The 18,770-nt window shown below is 35.7% G+C and overlaps 1 long non-coding RNA gene across 1 annotated transcript; it reads right to left on the bottom strand.

Annotated features, from left to right (window-relative positions):
• Window positions 1–382: 382 nt before the first annotated feature.
• LOC122292629 lies at window positions 383–12,793 on the bottom strand. The gene is made up of 3 exons (XR_006236978.1): window positions 12,603–12,793; window positions 12,494–12,496; window positions 383–394 (listed from the first exon to the last, which is right to left on the bottom strand). It is a non-coding gene; the product is annotated as an uncharacterized LOC122292629 (long non-coding RNA).
• Window positions 12,794–18,770: the final 5,977 nt, after the last annotated feature.

Here is an 18,770-nt window from a genome sequence, read left to right on the forward strand (position 1 = left end):
CATTGACAAACACTTCCCATAACAGTATATCAGCCGAGCTCCCATTGTCTACTAGTACCCGCCTAGTTGTATAATTGGCTATCACGAGGGTTATCACTAGAGCATCGTCATGCGGATATATAATTCCTTCCATGTTTGCCTCTTCGAAGGATATCGCCATTCGCTCATTGCTAAGCTTTGGTTGTTTGTGTGGTCTGTCCGCCAGAACACTTCTTCATATTTTGCCTTCCTTGCATATGCCTTTCAGCTGAATTTGGAAATACCACCCCCAGCAAAACCTCCCACTATGGTCTTTATTTCCCCTATAGGCACCCTATTTTGATCGCCTTTTGGGGGCGACCTTGTCCTCCTATCTTGGCGGTTATTGACATGGCGCCTTCTTTCCGGACTGAAACTTCGCCTTGCTCCTGACCTAGTCTCCTGACACCTTTTAGGCTTTGACCGCTCCGTGACCATTCGCTCTAATTCGCCAGTTCTTGCTAACTCAGCAACTTTCTTTCTAATGGTCGTGTAGTCCTCAGTCCAGTGTGAGCTCGTCTGATGGTACTTGCAATACTAACCGCCTGTTTTGACAGTGCGGCGACTTTCCTTTTCTCTCTCCCCTTCCTATACGCCCAGATTATTGTGCACCAATCTGAGGTTTCGATCTGACTACCCTTCTCTGGCTCTTTCTGGCCTACTTGGATTACCCTTCTTATTAGCCCGCCTACTTCTCCGTTTAACTTAAGTATCTTCTTTACAAGGGTCCACCAAAGTTTGCATAGTATCTTCTGCATTGACAAAATCGTCTGCCCTGTCCATGAACTCCCTGAGAGTGGAAGGAGTCCTCCAGGCCAATTCTGCCATGAAAGGACTGCGCGGCCATACCCCTCCTAAAATGGCGGCCAGAGTGATCTTCTCATCTTGGTCATTCATTGTTAAGCGCTCTTTGTTAAAACGGGCCAAGTAGGCCTTTAAATTCTCATCTTCCTTTTGCTTAACCGTTAACAGATAGGCGGCTGGGCATCGGCGTCTTTGGCTAGGCATAAACTGGGTTAAGAACTACTTTCCCAGTTCCTCAAAGCTATCTATCGACTTCGGTCTGAGGGTCCCAAACCATCCTCTAGCGGTCCCTTTTAGGGTCAGAGGAAAAGCCTGACATGCAATCTCCCCTTGGAAACCGTGGAGCGTGATGTGAGTTTTAAATTTTTCAAGATGATCTACCGGGTCCTTGGACCCATCGTACATATCTATCTGGGGAATTTTAAATTTTGGCAAGAGCAGCTCAGCCATAATACGTGCGCTGTATGGCAGATCCATTTGGTGTAGTAGGCCTTTCATCGAGGAAGAACCGCCCATCTTCTTCGCCATCTCTTCATATTTTCCCGCTAACTTCTTTAACTTATCATGCATCCTTTCTTTCTCTTCACGTTCAACATCCTTTTCGACCCTGTAATGTGCTTCTTACTCACCTTGCTCGCTGTGGGCAGACATATCGTCATTATAAGAATTGGTGTTCTTCCGTCTTAAGTCGTCGTTCTCCTTTTGTAAGATTCCCATGTCCTCCAGAGCTTGTTTCAACTTTTCCTCTGCTACTACTAGTTGTGTTTCCACAGATGACGGTCTAGCGTCCATCGTTCGGCTTGCTACCAAGCGTGTTATAATTGACATGTGAGAACTACGCTGAATCGTACGATCCCACAAACAGTGCCAAATGTTGAGGACGTGTCTCACTTCTATCTTTCATTGCTCAGCCGATCTCCGTTGATAAAACTCGAGGGGGGGCTTCTCCTGCAAACACTCCAATGCTAAAGTCAGTTAAGAAGTTATTCTCTTGAAATCTCAATGATTACCTGTATATGTAGGCTCGTTTGCTGTACATATCTCGTCCAAGATTTATTGGAATAGATCAAGGCTTAAGATTTTGAATAATCCTATCACTTTTTTTTTTTTATCCTTCCGTTAAAGGTGGCGCCATTTATATCTCTTTTCAAATTCCTCTTGACCACCCTTCTATGATGGGCCCATACTCTGGGCTTCTTGTTTTTTATTGTACTATGGGCCTTTTTGTACTTTCAGGGCCCTTGGTTGGGATGGTCCCTCTACAAAACATTCTGTTCCCTCTTCTTTGGGGGTTGGTTATATGGCACACCTAGCTCAAAACCATACTCCATAGAAAATTATATTGAAATAATCATTATCCAAGTTGTGAACAACTCTTTGGTAAAATATTATCATTTATTTTTTTAAGTTTATCTGAATTTTATTTGATTTTGATCTCTTTAACTTCAAAAGTAATAATATTATTTTGAAAAATTATATAAATATACTTAAATACACATGATGTTTATGAAACTCAAAATACTTACCAATTCCTTCTTTTCTTGAAGATTATCATTCTTAATATAAATTATTTGTTCTCCTATATTAGAAATAATCTCCTTTAGACATATATAGCCGGGATAACCTATGCAAAGGGGTCCATGTTAACAATAAGATGGCAACGAATCAATATGAAAAGATAATATATGGAATCAATAAAAGAGATAATATAATATAATATCCTTAATAAACTTGGCTTTGAAACCACATTAATTTCAATAACAACCAAAATTCAAATTAAAGAAATTAATAGAAGCTATATCCCCAATTTTTTTATAGTAATGATGAAGAAAGTCTGTCATCAAGCCATTATCAGCTGACCCAATTATCTCTAGCTCAACAAGTCTCTCCCGCCTTGCAAGCCTCCCCTTCACAAACTTTTCCTCTTCATCAAACAAAATGTCTTCAACAAACAAAATTACTCTTAGATGCTCAAGACTTATTTGATTTGGACTTTTCAAATTGTAATCCACATCTTGTGACATAAAAAATAAATAACAATGTAGGATCTTCAATTATGAAAGGGTACAATTATTCAAGTCAGATAAGACATCGAGACTAAAATAATTGTAATTACTGTTTCCAAATAATTATCATTACTGTTTCCTCCAATGCATCAATACAAAATATCCACACAGATATTATCGAGTTACTGTATCACTTTTACTGTTTTCGCCAACGCATCAAGAGAAAGCAACTTTCAGACCATTACCATAAGAGTAATGATATACTTCATACTTTCATCCTATTTTCATCCCATTATATAAGATGTGGCATATTTATTATCTTTGAATCATAAATAATAATCCAATAAAGAATAATCCAATAAAGAATAATCCAATGGTGATACATTTGTCATATCTTACATAGTATGACGAGAGTGTGATGATAGTGTAGTATATAGAATTTTCTTTATCATAATACTATACACCTTATATTGTTTTTATCAGGTGCAATTATCAAATACACTAGTATAATGCTTGTAAAAGGAAGGTATGTGAATGGAGATAGGGCATTCAGAAATCTTCTCTCTTGCATCATTTCTTGGGGAAAATATTTACTACTTCCTATCTTCTTTTGTAATATGATCTTCTTCCTCGTGTCTTCCATTGTTAGTACTCTAAAGATTTAATCTTATGTTTAGTTTAAGTTTAATAATAAATTTGTTTACAATTTATTATCTTAATTGCTGTGCACCTTTCCTTTTTACAATCATTTATCTTTATATCTCTTTAATTATTATTCTATATATTAGTATATGTCTCGATACGCACATTTGAGAAGAGGTAGAGGAAGGAGAAACTACCATAGAATATGTATGTAATTTAGAAGAAGTATTTGTAGAGGATAATAATGAGAACTGAATATAAGAAGGTCATACTGGTGGCAGTGATCCTAACATTGTATAAGGTCTTGGAGTTGCATAAAACTATGGTGAAGGATAGGGAGCGATGGTAGTATAGTGTATGAATATTTGGATTTTACACGGAGTTTTCAGGACTATGATTTTTCCTATAAATATTCTGAAGAGAGAAAATTAGAAAGAGAATTAGGTTCTCTTTTAATATTTTCAATATCAAAATAAAAAATACTTAATACAACCTGTCATCTAGCAATATATCAATTCAACATAAAACTCTTGATTTAATAAATCACCTTGAAATTTATAAATGCACAATAAAATGGCTGATTTCTTTTTTTAATAATGTTGTAATTCTTCTAAGCATGATTCCAACATTCTGGTGAAATTGAATGATTCCATACAAAAGAAATGAGGTAAAAGTTGAAAGTTGAATAAAATATTGTTAGAATATAATTTTTTAATATAATTTTTATTTTAAAATTTAAAAATGTTGAATTGTTTATTATATTTTGTGTGAAATTTTTAAAAAGTTGTAATAATTGTATAAGATGATATGAGATGAGATAGTTTAATCCGCATAACCAAACCAGGCCTTAAAATTCCTCTACTACGAAGGTGGAAGGTATTAGTTTCAACAATTTTTTAAATATAAGGAAAAAAGGGTCCTAAACAAGGGAGTTGTTTAATATTTACTTTTATAATATTTGTATGCTTTTCTTTCTAGAGATACAGATTCATTTTTTAATCTTTTAAATAAAAGTTTAGATAATGAAATATTAGTAAATATCAGATACATAATTAAGGCTTCCAATAAATCTATGTAATTATTATTTATCTTTAGTTTCATCAGAAAATTTATTAGCAAATTTTATAGTTATGCTAGTGGGTGTGACGGTTCTTTGGTAAATATTATGTCTAAGAAATATAATCTCAGTCTAGAATAATTTTATCTTAGAGTGTTAAGATAACTAATCAATTTTGCTTAATTATTTGAACTAAAATATTTAGTGTTTTTAGTGTTGCTTATTGACGAAGAAAAAAGTAACATATCATCTACGTAGACAATTAAAAAATGAGTAAAAACTTTCCCCAAACTACGCGACTCCGAGTCTCCGCTTTATTTTCTCTCTAGAAACTAGAGGTGGTGAAAAGCAGTTATAACTAACTGCGCTGGAACAAGTGTGTGAGGCAGCCATGGAAGAGAATTCTGGTGGTGGGATGAAGAGACTGGAAGCTCAGTGAGAGAAGCCGAGGTTATGGAGGAGGAGAGAATAGTAGTGGATGTTGGGAGGAGATAGAGGAGGAAGTTTGGGAGCAAAGAGAACATAGTGTCATCGAAAAGACTTGTGTGGAGAGGTCTATAGGAAGAGAGATTATCTTAGCTACGATGGAAAAATCTGGCAAATCAGTAAGCCAACTGAGTTCAGAGAGGTGGGTGATAATAAATTTGTTATTACTTTTTGATCTTTGGTTGATAAATTATGGGTGATGGATGGCAGACCATGGTTGTTTGACTACCATTTGTTTGCACTCTGGGCGTTTGATGCCTTTGCACAACCAAATGAGTGGAGTTTTGATTGTGAATAGTTTTGGGTGAGTCATTAGGGAAACTGATTGAGGTGGATGTCCCAGTAGATGGGATAGGTTGGGGAAAGTTCTTGAGAGTTAGGGTGGAAATCCCATTGATGAAGGCTATGGTTCAAGGCAAATGGATCAAGGTGAATGGTCAGAATGTGTGGGTAAGTTTAAAATATGAGAAACTGCCTAGGTTGTGCTTCCAGTGTGGATGGTTGATCCATGGAGAGAAGGGGTGCAAAAATGGAGCAGAGGGGCCAGGTAGTGGGACGGGTATTCAGGAACAATTTGACTTGTGGCTTAGAGCTGAGGTGGGATCCAAAAAGAAAGGATTTAGGGGAGTTGGGGAGGAGGGAAAGAAAGATAGTTATGGTGGGGTTAGTAAGGGAGAGGAGAGTGAACCTTCTGCTATTGCTGGGGGTTGGAGAGTGTCAAAAGGGATTGAGGAAGGTGTGGTAGAAATAAATAGGGATGAGGAGAGCAAGAATACTACAAAGGCTAAGGATGAGGGGGTCAGTGAGATGGTTGTTAAGGTGTTGGAGGATGAAGAGGGACTAAAGGAAAAATTGAAAAGTAGGGAAAGGGAGAAAGGAATGGAAAAAGAGGGGAGAGGGGTGATGGTAGATGAGTTTGTGAGGGAGGCTATAAGCAGTAAGGTAGAGAGGGAGGAGCTATTAACGATACCGATTATGGGTAATGAGGGGATTGGGGAAGATAAAAAGGTAGAGCCAAGGAAGACCTGGAAGACGAGAGTAAGGGGGGTTGGTAAAACAGAAGGGAGGGAGGTGAGTTTAGAGAGAAAAAAGAGGTGGGTTGGGAGAAAAGAGGTAGAAAATGGAAATGGGGGTGAGATTACAAAGAAGTTGAGGAAGGAATCTAGGGGTAACAATTCACTTTTATTGGCAGGTGCTACGAGGCAGCCCTGCCAAGATCAATGAGGGTTTATTGAGTTGGAACTGTCAAGGGCTTGGTAACTCTTGGACAGTTCAAGTCTTTTGCAAACTTGCAAAAGAAAAGATGCCAGATTTTATTTTCATTATGGAGACAAAATTGAGATCGAAGAAAGAGAGGTGGTGCAAAAGAAGCTGGGATTTGAGGGATGTTTGGTGGTCGATTCGAGAGGGTTGAGTGGAGGTTTGGTGATGTTATGGAATGATGTGGATAAGGTTGAGCTATGAAACTATTCTTAATGGCATATAAGCTTGTGGGTGAAAGACAGAGGTGGGAGTCCTAAGTGGCTCTTGTCTGGCTTCTATAGGAATCCAGAATCTACTAAGAGGAAGATATCCTAGGAGCTATTATAAGCCATTAAGCCTCCACCGGAGGTAGGCCGATGTGTAATTGGTGACTTCAATGAAATTATGTCTCGAGGGAAGAAATTTTGGGGGGGGGGGGGGGGGTGGAAGGAAAGAAAGGAGGGACATATGGAGGACTTTAGAAATGCTTTAACAAATGAGGGATTGAGTGATCTTGGATAGAGGAGAATTAAATATATATAGTAATGGCCATGAAGATGGTTCTTTTGTTAAGGGGAGGTTGGATCGAGCAGCTACAAACCAAGTCTGGAGAAGGGTTAATTTTAATGAGGTGGGAGTGGAGACAGTGATAGCTTGGTGCTCTAACCATCTCCCTATACTACTTACCTGCTTAAGGGAAGGGCTACTAATGAGAAGAGAAAGCAAATATTTCATTATGAAATGAGTTGGGATAAGAATGGGGAATGTGGGGCAATAATGAACAGGGTGTGGATGAGAAATGAGAGGGAAAAAAGAAATCTATTTAATATCCAGAGAAGTCTTAATGCTTGCAGACAGGCTCTCAGATTGTGGTCCAAAGGGAAGGATTTGAAGAGAGGAGCAAATATTAACAATCTCCAAGGCAAGCTTCAAGAACTAAAAAAAGGAGGAAGGGCCTGAGCATATTACTGAGATAAAGAGGGTCAGTGGGGAGTTGGATAAGTTGTTGGATCATGAGAATATATGGTCGAAGCAAAGAGCTAAGGCTCACTGGTTACAACAAGGGGATCGTAATACGAAATTTTTTCATGCATGTACAAGTTAGAGAAAAAGAAAGAATATGATCTTTGAGGTTATCAATTCACAAGGGTGTATATTGAGGGAACCATCAGAAGTTGAGGGGGCTTTTGGAGAGTCTTTCTTTGAAGTGTATACCTCAAATAATCCTTCTGCAACTGATATTGAACTGTGTGTTGCTGATATAAAACCTAAGATCAATTGTGAGATGAGGAGGGGTCTTGAAGGGACTTTTAGACTGGATGAGGTTGAGAGGGCTCTGAAACAGATGTCTCCATGGAAATCCCCTGGGCCTGATGGCTTTGGGGTTGGTTTTTATCTGAAACATTGGGGCATCTTAGTTAGGGATGTTTGTGAAGTTGTGCTGGAGTTTCTCAATGGGGGGCCTATGGTTGAAGATTTAAATCACACTCTCATAGCTTTGGTTCCAAAAGTAAAAGAGCCTAAGATAGTGATGGAGTTTAGGCCAATTAGCTTATACAATGTCTTGTATAAGCTAATCTCAAAGGTCATTGCTAATAGAGTTAAAAACTTGTTGAATGTTGCTATTTCTCAAAATCAAAGTACCTTTATCTCAGACAGGCTCATTATCGATATCATTGTGGTAGCCTTTGAGTTGCTCCACTAGATGCAATCGAGTCAAAAAGGTAAAACAGGTAGTATGGCTGTAAAATTGACATGTTTTCTGAAAGCCATGTTGCTCAGATTGGGGTTTGGGGAAAAGTTAACTAGGCTTCTAATGGTATGTGTTCAAACAGTTAGCTATTCAGTGGTGGTGAATGGCAAGCCTGGGAAGAATTATACCATTTAGGGGGTTAAGGCAGGCAGAAGACCCTCTATTCCCTTATTTGTTTCTAATTTGTGCTGAGGATTTAAGCCAATTGTTCTTGAAAGCTGGAAAGGAAGGTGTATAAGGGGAGTTGCAGCAGTGAAGGGAGGGTTGAGGGTCATACATTTGCTTTTTATAGATGATTGTGTGATCTTTATAAGGGCAACTAATGATGAATGGAGAAGCATTTATTCTATCCATGAATTCTATGAGAAGGCCTCAGGGCAGAAGCTAACAATTATAAGAGATCCATTTTCTTTAGTACAAATACTAAAGAGAGTGTGAGGGGGGGAATCTTTAAGGAGGCTGGGTCCTTTGTCTGTGCTAGATATGAAAAATATCTTGGTTTGCTTGCTATTGTAGGTAGATCAAAGTATAATGCTCTGAGTGGTCTTAAGGAAAGGGTATGGAATAGGATCCAAATTTGGAAAAATGGTTCTCTCTCTAAAGCTAGGAAGGAAGTATTGATTAAGGCTATTCTTCAAGCTATTCCCACATACATGATAAGTGTATTTAAGTTGCCTCAAAGATTGTGTGTTGAAATTGAGCAACTATTTGCAAAATTCTGGTGGTCTCGATATAAAAAAGACAATGGGATCCATTGGTGGAAGTGGAGTTGAATGGAGCTAAGTAAAGCAAGTGGAGGATTGGGTTTTAGATAGCTTGAACACTTCAATATGGCTATGTTAGCTAAGCAAGGGTGGAGAATGCTGAAAGACCCTAACTCTCTTGTTGCTAGAATTTTTAAAGAAAAATATTTCAGAAACCCCCAACTGCTTGATGCCTCATTAGGTAAATCCCCCTATTTTATTTGGAGAAGTGTATGGCCAGCATTAGCGGTGATAAGGAGAGGAATGATGTAAAGAGTGAGAAATGGGGAAGATATTAAAATCTGGAGACAAAAATGGTTGCCTAAACTTGTGACGTGGTGTGTACAAACTCAAGTGAAAGTGCTACATGAATATGCTTGAGTGTGTGAGATGATTATGAGTCTGTAAAAGGATGGAAGGTAGAACTTGTGAGGCAGATTTTTTATGAAGAGCAAGCTGACTTGATCTTGTCTTTACCTATTAGTCTAATGGGAGCAACTAACAGATTGATTTAGGAATATACAAAAAATGGTAAGTACTCGGTGGGTAGTGCCTACCATATCGAACAGAAGGTGAGAAGGCAAAGGGATGGGGAGATCTTTGGGGATGGGAGAGAGGAAGTAATATGAAAGCAAATATAGAGACTGAGTGTTCAGGGGTTGTAAAACATTTTCTATAAAAGCTAGTTAACAACATTATCCCTACAAAGTTGAACTTATGGCAGAGGAGGGTGATAAAGGAAGTAATATGAAAGCAGATATAGAGACTGGGTGTTTAGGGGTTGTAAAACATTTTCTATGGAAGCTAGTTTACAGCATTATCCCTACAAAGTTGAACTTATGGCAGATGAGGGTGATAAAGGAAGCAAAGTGTCCTATCTATTTGATAGAAGAGGAATTCGTGATGCATGCTCTTTGGTGGTGCCCAGCAACTTCTGATGTGTGAGTAGAGGTGGAGAGTTCTGTAGAGAAATGGAGGGTAAGGGTGAAGAGTTTTTTTCAGCTTTGGGATGATGTTCAGCAAACTTACAAATGAGAATATTGAGAAAATGACTATGATTATGAGAAATATCTAGCATAGAAGAAATAAAGTAGTATTTGATAAGAAATTCCTAGGCCCTATTAAAGTTATAGATATCATTGGTGGGGTATGAAGAGTTTAAGTTGGCTCAAGGTAAGATAGGAGGTGAGGTAGAAGAGGAAAATGTTTGTGTAGAAAAGGAGGGAGGCAAGGGGTTGGAACTTAAGGCCAATTTTGATGCACCTCTCAACATGTCCTATCAAAGTATGGGTATTGGGGTTGTTATAAGGGATTGCAATGGAGAGGTTATTGTTATAAAGCGTGCCAAAAGGAAATATAGCAGCTATGCTTTCATTACAGAATGTACTACACTTTGGGAAGCAATGGTTCTGTGTGAAGAATTGGGATAAAAGATGTTATGTTTGAAGGGAATGCAATGGAGTAATTGATGTTGTTATGATGGATGACAAGGATAACTCCTGATTTGGTCATGTGGTGGAAGGATTATAGTAGAAACTGAGTAACTATAATGATAAAGTGTAAAAACCTACATGATTTGGATGCTAAATTAAATAAATTGTTCAACCAAAAGTGAATGAAGCACTTAATTATGCAGTGGTTTTTAGTACTTGACTCGTTGATAAACTTTTTATGTTTATGCACATAAGGAGATGTATATTACAGTTGATAAGCCACATTAGATTTAATATCTCAATTTTATACTTCTTGATGCTAATACAAATATTTCACTTATAGGTTACGGAGTAATTTTGGAAAGGATATAAACTAAACCTGCAAGAGAAAAGACACGGGGGCACTAATGGATGAAACTCACGCATGGAAAGCAAGATGCAGGGGCAGTTTCGGGTGGCATGAGATTTTATTCTGCATTTTATTTTGTTTTTACCTGGGTACCAAACGGCGTGGGATTTTTGGCAGCTTTATTTGTTTTTCGGTTGGCAGACTAGGGGAGCTCCCTTTGGTTTGGAGTTTTTTTTTTTTTTTTTTCTCTTTTTAGTTTTGTCCATACCTGAGGGGCGGTTGGTTTTCATTACTTGTTTTTAGTTTTGGTTTTAGACGGTGCGAGTTCTGAGTGCTTTTTGGTTCAGACCTTACGGGCTCACTTGGTTTTATTTTTTATTTTTTGCTTTTCCCAGTTTTAGTCGTTCATTCTTTTCGTGGGTTTATAGAACATTTTTTTCGGCATTTTTCTGTGCTGTTGCAGAGCAAGGGGCGGTGGCTTGTTTTATTTTCTCTGGAGTTTTACGTTTTCATTCCAGCCCTTCTAGATTTATTCCATTCGGCATTTGGATGTATTTAGGCTAAGTTTTTCTGCGCAGCAATAGCTTCTTGGTTCTATTTATTTTGTTTACTTGTCTCTTGTTTATTTTACTTCAATTTTCAATAGACTCACAAATGCTTAGAGAGATTATCCATTTAAAAATGATAGGCTAGATTTTTAGCTTAGGATTCAATGAGGAACTCATGATTGTCTTGAGTTGGATTTTCTTCAAAGTTATGGAATTTTAAATGATTAACTTGATAGATTGTATTTTATTTTGCCTATGCAAATGATTAAAGTTCAATGTTCTTGAACTTGATCAGTCGTAGACATAAAGGCACGATTGATGCTTGAACTTGTAACAAGATTTTGATGGCTTTTTTTCACTTTTACACTTGTCATAAAATATGTCAAGCACCTTAATTATACTGAAAAGTGTGCTTATTGTTTAATTAACCGATCCTAATCTCTTGGAATGAGAAAATATGAAATTAGAGGTAAATCCAACTTCAAATTAGAAATGGGCAAAAATTGCATCACAAGTGTTTGTTTTATTGTTTCTTACAAGTTTAATTCAACTTCTACACATTTTCTTTAAATCTCTTGGTCCATGGTAATTTTAGAAATATAGATTCACATTTATTTTCAGCTCTCATAGTCGATACATCTTTTACAACAAAAATGTTACAAATATTTTGATAACCCTTTGCCCTTGTGGAATACAATCCTAGACTTATCCTTGATACAATTTGACACTTTTACACTTGGAAGCACATTCGAGACCGAGTCAAGTTTTTGGCACCATTGTCGGGGACAACTGGTGCTTATCAGAGCATTCCTCTACTGCTAAGAGGACATTTGTGGAGTTGTGAACCTCTTCACAACCTGGGTGACATATGATATTTTTTCTTTTTCTCTGTTTATTTTTCATTGTCTTTGATTTTTTGCTTTTTTTGTATGATTGGTTGGACTAGAGACCATATATCTCAACTGTTTAGAACAGAATCATTGACATCTTTTAACTCTGCATCATCTTTTCTTGAATCATCATTTGACAATGATAGCATTATGGCTGAAAATGAACATCATGATAGGGAAATGGTAAATCAAAACATGATACTTAGAGAGTATCTTCAGCCTGTTAGGACTGGCACCCATTCTTGCATCATTTTACCTCTTAATGCAAATGCTTTTAATTTCAAATCCAGGATGATTATATTATTACTATACTTTCATGGTATGGAATCTGAAAACCCTTACTTGCATATTAAAGAGTTTGAAGAAGTATTTTCCAAATTTATACGCCGCACAAAGAAAATATTTTGTTGCGAATGAATAAGATATTGAGGAATTGTCCATACGTAAAATCATAATTATTGACACGGGCCTTTTCCACATAAAAAGGGAATCTGATCAGACTTGATTATGTGGTGCGTGAACAAGCTCCGTAAGATCCAGTAGAATAAGTGATGCGGCATAATATAGATTTTGTTTTATCTATTTCACTTACTTAATAGTATGGAAATGCACTCATTTCTTTTGCATTGACCCACCTACAGACGCTTTACGCCCAATCATTCCGGATAACGCTTGCATCCTCTGTATTACTGCGGCTGCTGGCACAGAGTTAGCCGATGCTTATTCCCCAGATACCGTCATTGCTTCTTCTTCGGGAAAAGAAGTTCATGACTCGTAGGCCTTCTACCTCCACGCAGCATTGCTCCGTCAGGCTTTCGCCCAAACTTTGGTTTCATTTGGCTCCTTTATGGAAGATGAGTAAATTCCACAGATATCAGATGTAAACGAACTTACAAAAAAAAAAATCAAATATGGATAGAACATGCACTGAAGAGGTCATAAGATTGAAATTGTTTCCATTTTCCTTAAAAAACAAGGTTAAGACATGGTTGAATTCCTTAAGACCAAGATCCATTGGGACTTGGCAAGAAATGCAAATTGAATGTTTAAAAAAAAATTTTTCCATGCATAGAACCAATGCCTTGAAAAGACAAATCATGAATTTTTGCCAAGAGGATGTGGAAACATTTTACCATTGTTGGAAACGATTCAAAGACCTTTTAAATGCATGCCCTCACCTTGGATATGAGAATTGGAAGGTCATTAGCTCTTTCTATGAGGGGTTGCAACAAAAAATGAGGCAATTTGTAGAAACCATGTGCAATGGTGAATTCTTCAACAAAGGGCCCGAGGAAGCCTTTGAATATTTTGACTATTTGGCTGAAAATGCCCAATCTTGGGATGTTTCTGACTTGTATGATAGATCTAAAAATAAAAAATGTGTTAGTGAGGGTGGTAAATACCACTTGAAAGAATCTAATGATTTACATGCTAAGCTTGTATTGATGTCTAAAAAGTTAGAATCTTTAGAGTTTAAGAAAGTCAATGAAATGCATGTTTTGCCATCAATCGAAAAATGCAACATATGTGAAGCTCCAAGGCATGTGACTAATTCATGCCTAACAATTCCTGCTTTTAAAATTTTTTCTATCATGCCTATCAAGTGTTGTTTGATCAATCCAACCTTGTGCATATGATCTCTAAAATTTTTTCTGAACCTTACTCTAATACTTACAATGCAGGTTGGAGAAATCATCCAAATTTCAATTGAAAAAATGAACAACCTGGACTATCTACACAAAGGCAAAGTCAGTATACCCCCTATGTAGTAGCTGGCCAAGGCTCATGACCCTCTTATTTTGCAAATTAGCCCCCTCCAATGCAGAAAAAATGACTTGAAGATACTGTTTAGCAGCTGAGTGTGACACTTCAACAGTTCATGCAAGATCAAGTAACACTCAACAACCAGAATTCATTGGCAATTAATGACATAAGGAGTTCCTTCACAAGGCTAACTACATCTTTAAGTACCCAAGAGAATGGTAAATTTCCAGCACAGTCATAACCAAATCCACAAGGGCAGCCTCATCAAGTACAAGTAGTAAGTGAGGATCCTAAATTAAAGTCGGTCAAAGCGGTGACTACTTTAAGAAGTGGTGAGGTGGTAGACATTCCAGCACATGAGCCATACAATTCTGGTAAGGTTTCTAGCCCTTCTAGTAAAGATGGAGAGCATGTGTCTGATGAGCATGAGAAAATTGATTGTCCTATACTTGCTCCTTTTCCTCAGCAACTAGTTCTGTTGCATAAAGATAAACATCTCGCTGAAATTCTTGGAGTTTTTATGCAAGTTAAGATTAACATCCATTTGTTAGATACTATTCAGCAAATTCCTGCCTATGCAAAATTTTTAAAAGATTTATGCACTGTCGAAAAAAGATTTAATGTGCATAAGAAAGCTTTCCTTATTAAGCAAGTTAGTGCTATCATTCAGAGTAATACACCACCTAAATACAAGGACCTCGAAGCACCTACAATTACTTGTGTGATAGAAAATTCAAAAATTGATTACTTTTTGTTGGATCTTGGTTCAAGTGTCAATTTATTGCCTTACACGTATAAACAACTTGGTTTAGGTGAACTAAAATCCACACCTATCCTTTTTCAACTTGCTAATAGATCTATAAAAATGCCTAGGGGTATAGTTGAGGATGTTTTAGTTCAAGTTGATAAATTTTACTATCTTATGGATTTTGTGGTACTTAATATGAACTTGTCGACTCCATCTACTTTCTAAACTCCTATAATTCTTGGTAGACCATTTCTTGCTAAATCTAATGTATTAATTAATTGTAGAAATGAAATTTTAAAATTGAGTTTTGGAAACATGACATTGGAGCTGAATATCTTTAGTACTTGCAGTCAACCTCAGGATTTAGAAGAAGTTCAGGAAGTTAATTTGCTGGAAAATATCCTTGATGAGGATTTTCACTTGAATCTTCATTCCACTTATTTACAATTGTCATTAGAAAGTGTTCTAAGTGATGTAAATATACTTGATGATATTTCTAATGTTTCTTTTGCAGGAACTAGTCATGAGGTGCTTTGGCAACCAATGTTTAAAAAGTTGCCACCTTGGACAGCACCCATATAGCCATCTTCAGATGACAAACACCATCTAAAGTTCAAAAGTTCAGGACATTCGAAAGTTCAAATCTGAGGTTAAATCATTTCTTTTATGATGACCTTTACTTGTTTAAATATTGTTCTGTCCAAATTTTTCGAAAATATATAGCCAACAAATACATCCAACGTAAGATTTTTTATCCTAGTAAGTTAAGGTATCGGTGGAGTAGGCCTTATGTGGTGCAAACTATTTTTCCATATGGAATTGTTGAGATTACTAATCCTCAAAATGGAAACACTTTCAAAGTAAATGGCCAACGACTTAAATATTTTTTGGGAAAACTTTCACCTAAGGATACTTCCATTCCTTTGGAAAATCCTACTTATTATCATGATCATTAGTTCATTTCTATTTTGCTTTAATTCTTTTTCTTTCTTTCTTTTTCTGTTCTTGTTTATTTCACTTCTATGTTTTGTTCTTTCCTTTGTTTTGTTTTTGTTTTTCTTTCTTTCTTTCTTTATTTCATTCTATATTTTCAGGTTCAGCACTATTTAGTTCATTTTTTTTTTCTGGTTTCATTTTTAACTTTCATGATCCACTCAGCCATCTCAGGTATTTCCTTTAGCCCTATTCTCTTTCATGCCTTATTTATTAATGATTTGTAGTGAGGACACTGCTCATTTTTAGTTGGGGTTAAGGAGAGTATTCTACCACTTAGTCTCTTAGGATTTATAATTGTGAAGTCTGAATTTTTTTTCTAACAAGTTACTGATTTCACACTTATCTACTTAAGATCAGATAGTTGCAGTCTTGGATTACACTAATTCCCACTAATTTAGGTTTAAGTTCAATACATGACCTTATGATAATTCTTAGCAACTTAAACTTAGGCAATGTATTTCAAAGCTATTGATTGATGACTCTAATAGACACAAGATAAATACTTTTGTTGTTTAATTGATGTCAATAAGTGGTTTTCATCTAAGTAACTAGCAAGAACTACAATGAGCCATATCTTAATGGCCTAGGAAAAGCGAATGAGAAACTCCAAAAAAAAAAAAAAATTGAAAGTAAAAATACATGAGAAAAGGAGCAGGCCAGATATTAAAAAAAAAAATTAATGCAAGTACATTAGAAAAGGTTGCCTATCACCGGGATCTGTTACAAAAAATGGTCTTTCAAAGTGTGATAGCGTGAAAGTTGTCAATGTAATGGTTTTGAATTAGAGTAGACGACGTGAGTTCTGAGTGCTTTTTGGTCCAGACCTTACGGGCTCACTTGGTTTTATTTTTTATTTTTGCTTTTCCCAATTTTAGTCGTTCGTTCTTTTCGTGGGTTTATAGAACATTTTTCTGGGTTGGTGTAGAGCAAGGGGTGGCGGCTTGTTTTATTTTCTCTGGAGTTTTACGTTTTCGTTCTAGCCCTTCCAGATTTATTCCATTCGGCATTTGGATGTTTTTAGGCTGGGTTTTTCTGCACAGCAATAGCTTCTTGGTTCTATTTCTTTTGTTTAATTGTCTCTTGTTTATTTTACTTCAGTTTTCAATAGACTCACAAATGCTTAGAGAGATTATCCATTTAGAAATGATAGGCTAGATTTTTAGTTTGGGATTCAATGAATAACTCATGATTGTTTTGGGTTGGATTTTCTTCAAGGTTACGAAATTTTTAATGATTAACTTGATAGATTGTATTTCATTTTACTTATGGAAAGGATTAAAGTTCTATGTTCTTGAACTTGATCAGTTGTAGACGTAAAGGCACGATTGATACTTAAACTTGTGACAAGATTTTGATGACTTTCTTTCACTTTTACACTTGTTATAAAATTTGTCAAGCACCTTGATTATACTGAAAAGTGTGCTTATTGTTTAATTAACCGATCATAATCTCTTGGAATGAGAAAATGATTGAGAGAATATGAAATTAGAGGTAAATCCAACTTCAAATTAGAAATGGGTGAAAATTACATCCTAAGTGTTTGTTTTATTGCTTCTTAAAAGTTTAATTCAACTTTTACACATTTTCCTTAAGTCTCTTTGGTTCTTGGTAATTTTAGAAAGAGTAATGCTATAAACAGTCATTAAATGTGTAAATGTCACTCAATCGTTTTGAAAAAGAGTGGGATTCATGATTAAAAAGTTAGTTTTTTTTTTCATGTGAGTCCCGTATTAATTCACTTTTTTCAAAGAAACTATGCGGCGCTTGCACAACCACTCATTTCTCTTTTAAAAACATAGATTCACATTTATTTTCATCTCTCATAGTCGATACATCTTTTACAATAAAAATGTCACAAATACCTTGATAACCCTTTGTCCATGTGGAATACGATCCTGAACTTATCCTTGATACAACTTGACACTTCTACATTTAGAAGCACATTCAAGACCGAGTCATATAAGAGTTAAGAGATGGGTTTTACTCATCGAGAGGTTAATGAGGTATTTCATGAATTGGCTAAAATGGCTTTGTTTTGTGATGATGACATGTATTGGGTAGAAGAGGATCCATATTTGATTCCTAATCAATTGACTATGGACAAATGTATACTACTACTTATACAAGTTGAAGAATACAATGAGGTTTATTTAAAAAAAAAAAATTGAAAAATGAGTAAATATCTCATTCACAATGTTTAAGTTTATTAGAGGCATTTTTCAATTTGTATGACGTGACAATTCATTCATAATGTCTGAATAAGACTGTAAAAATTATTTTATAACTATCCTTTTTGTGAATTTATATTTGTAAAAAAAAAAGAATAATACTAAATATAACTTTCAAATACACAAATTTAAAACTTGTATAAATCATTATTTTTTTTTCAAAATTCATATTTATAAGAATATAGTGACTTTATATACCCAGGTATTAAAAAATTATATAAAAATCACGTGATAGTTGTGTATCACTATTTCCTTACAAGATAAAAATATTGCATATTAATTGAGATAAAATATTGCATTTTTTATATATTTAAAACCAATATATTTTAAATGTTTTGTGACATTATTATTAGTTTTAAATAAAAAAATGGTTAATAAGTATGAATACGAGTTGTGATTTTTAATTGATTAATATCATGTTTATGTTTAATTTTATAACTATGATTTAATTGAGTAATATTTCCTCACATATATAACATATTTTTGATAATCTATTTTTTCTTGTAATTTAATTTTTTTTAGTGTTATTTTTCTCTCCCTATTTTCATCTTAAATAAAATTCACATGAGATCCGGTTGGAACTTTTGACCAAAAGTGCATGTTAATTGAGAAGAAATATAAAGAAACATGCAGAAGATAAAACAAAAAGAACAAAAGAAGCGGTGAACTTGGGTAGCTGAAAAAGATAAAAAAAGAAGATGACTTTAAACATAAAAAAAAAATAGTTTTCGGTGGACAACACATAAAACGTGAAAGTCATTTAAGGTGGGTTGAAAGTCAAGGAGCAGGTTTTGAAAGAAGAAAAAATCTCCTTACGTTGGAACAAAAATCTCGGAGGAGGGAAAAAGAGAACTTTTATGTGAAACCAATTGGAGGCACGCATGTTGAAAAAAAGAACATAGCGAGATTGACAGAAAAAGAGGGGGGTTTACAAAAATGAAGGACGTGGGTTCTGGTTGGATGTTCTATCCTGACTTGATGACAGTGGATGTAGAGATGAGAGATTCAGTTTTTGGCTAGGTCTGACATACAAGAGTGTCCTGAGTTGAGAAAAACTAGAGAG

The sequence above is a fragment of the Carya illinoinensis genome, chromosome 13 (genome assembly GCF_018687715.1).
Source record: "Carya illinoinensis cultivar Pawnee chromosome 13, C.illinoinensisPawnee_v1, whole genome shotgun sequence".
Classification (NCBI taxonomy): Eukaryota; Viridiplantae; Streptophyta; class Magnoliopsida; order Fagales; family Juglandaceae; genus Carya; species Carya illinoinensis.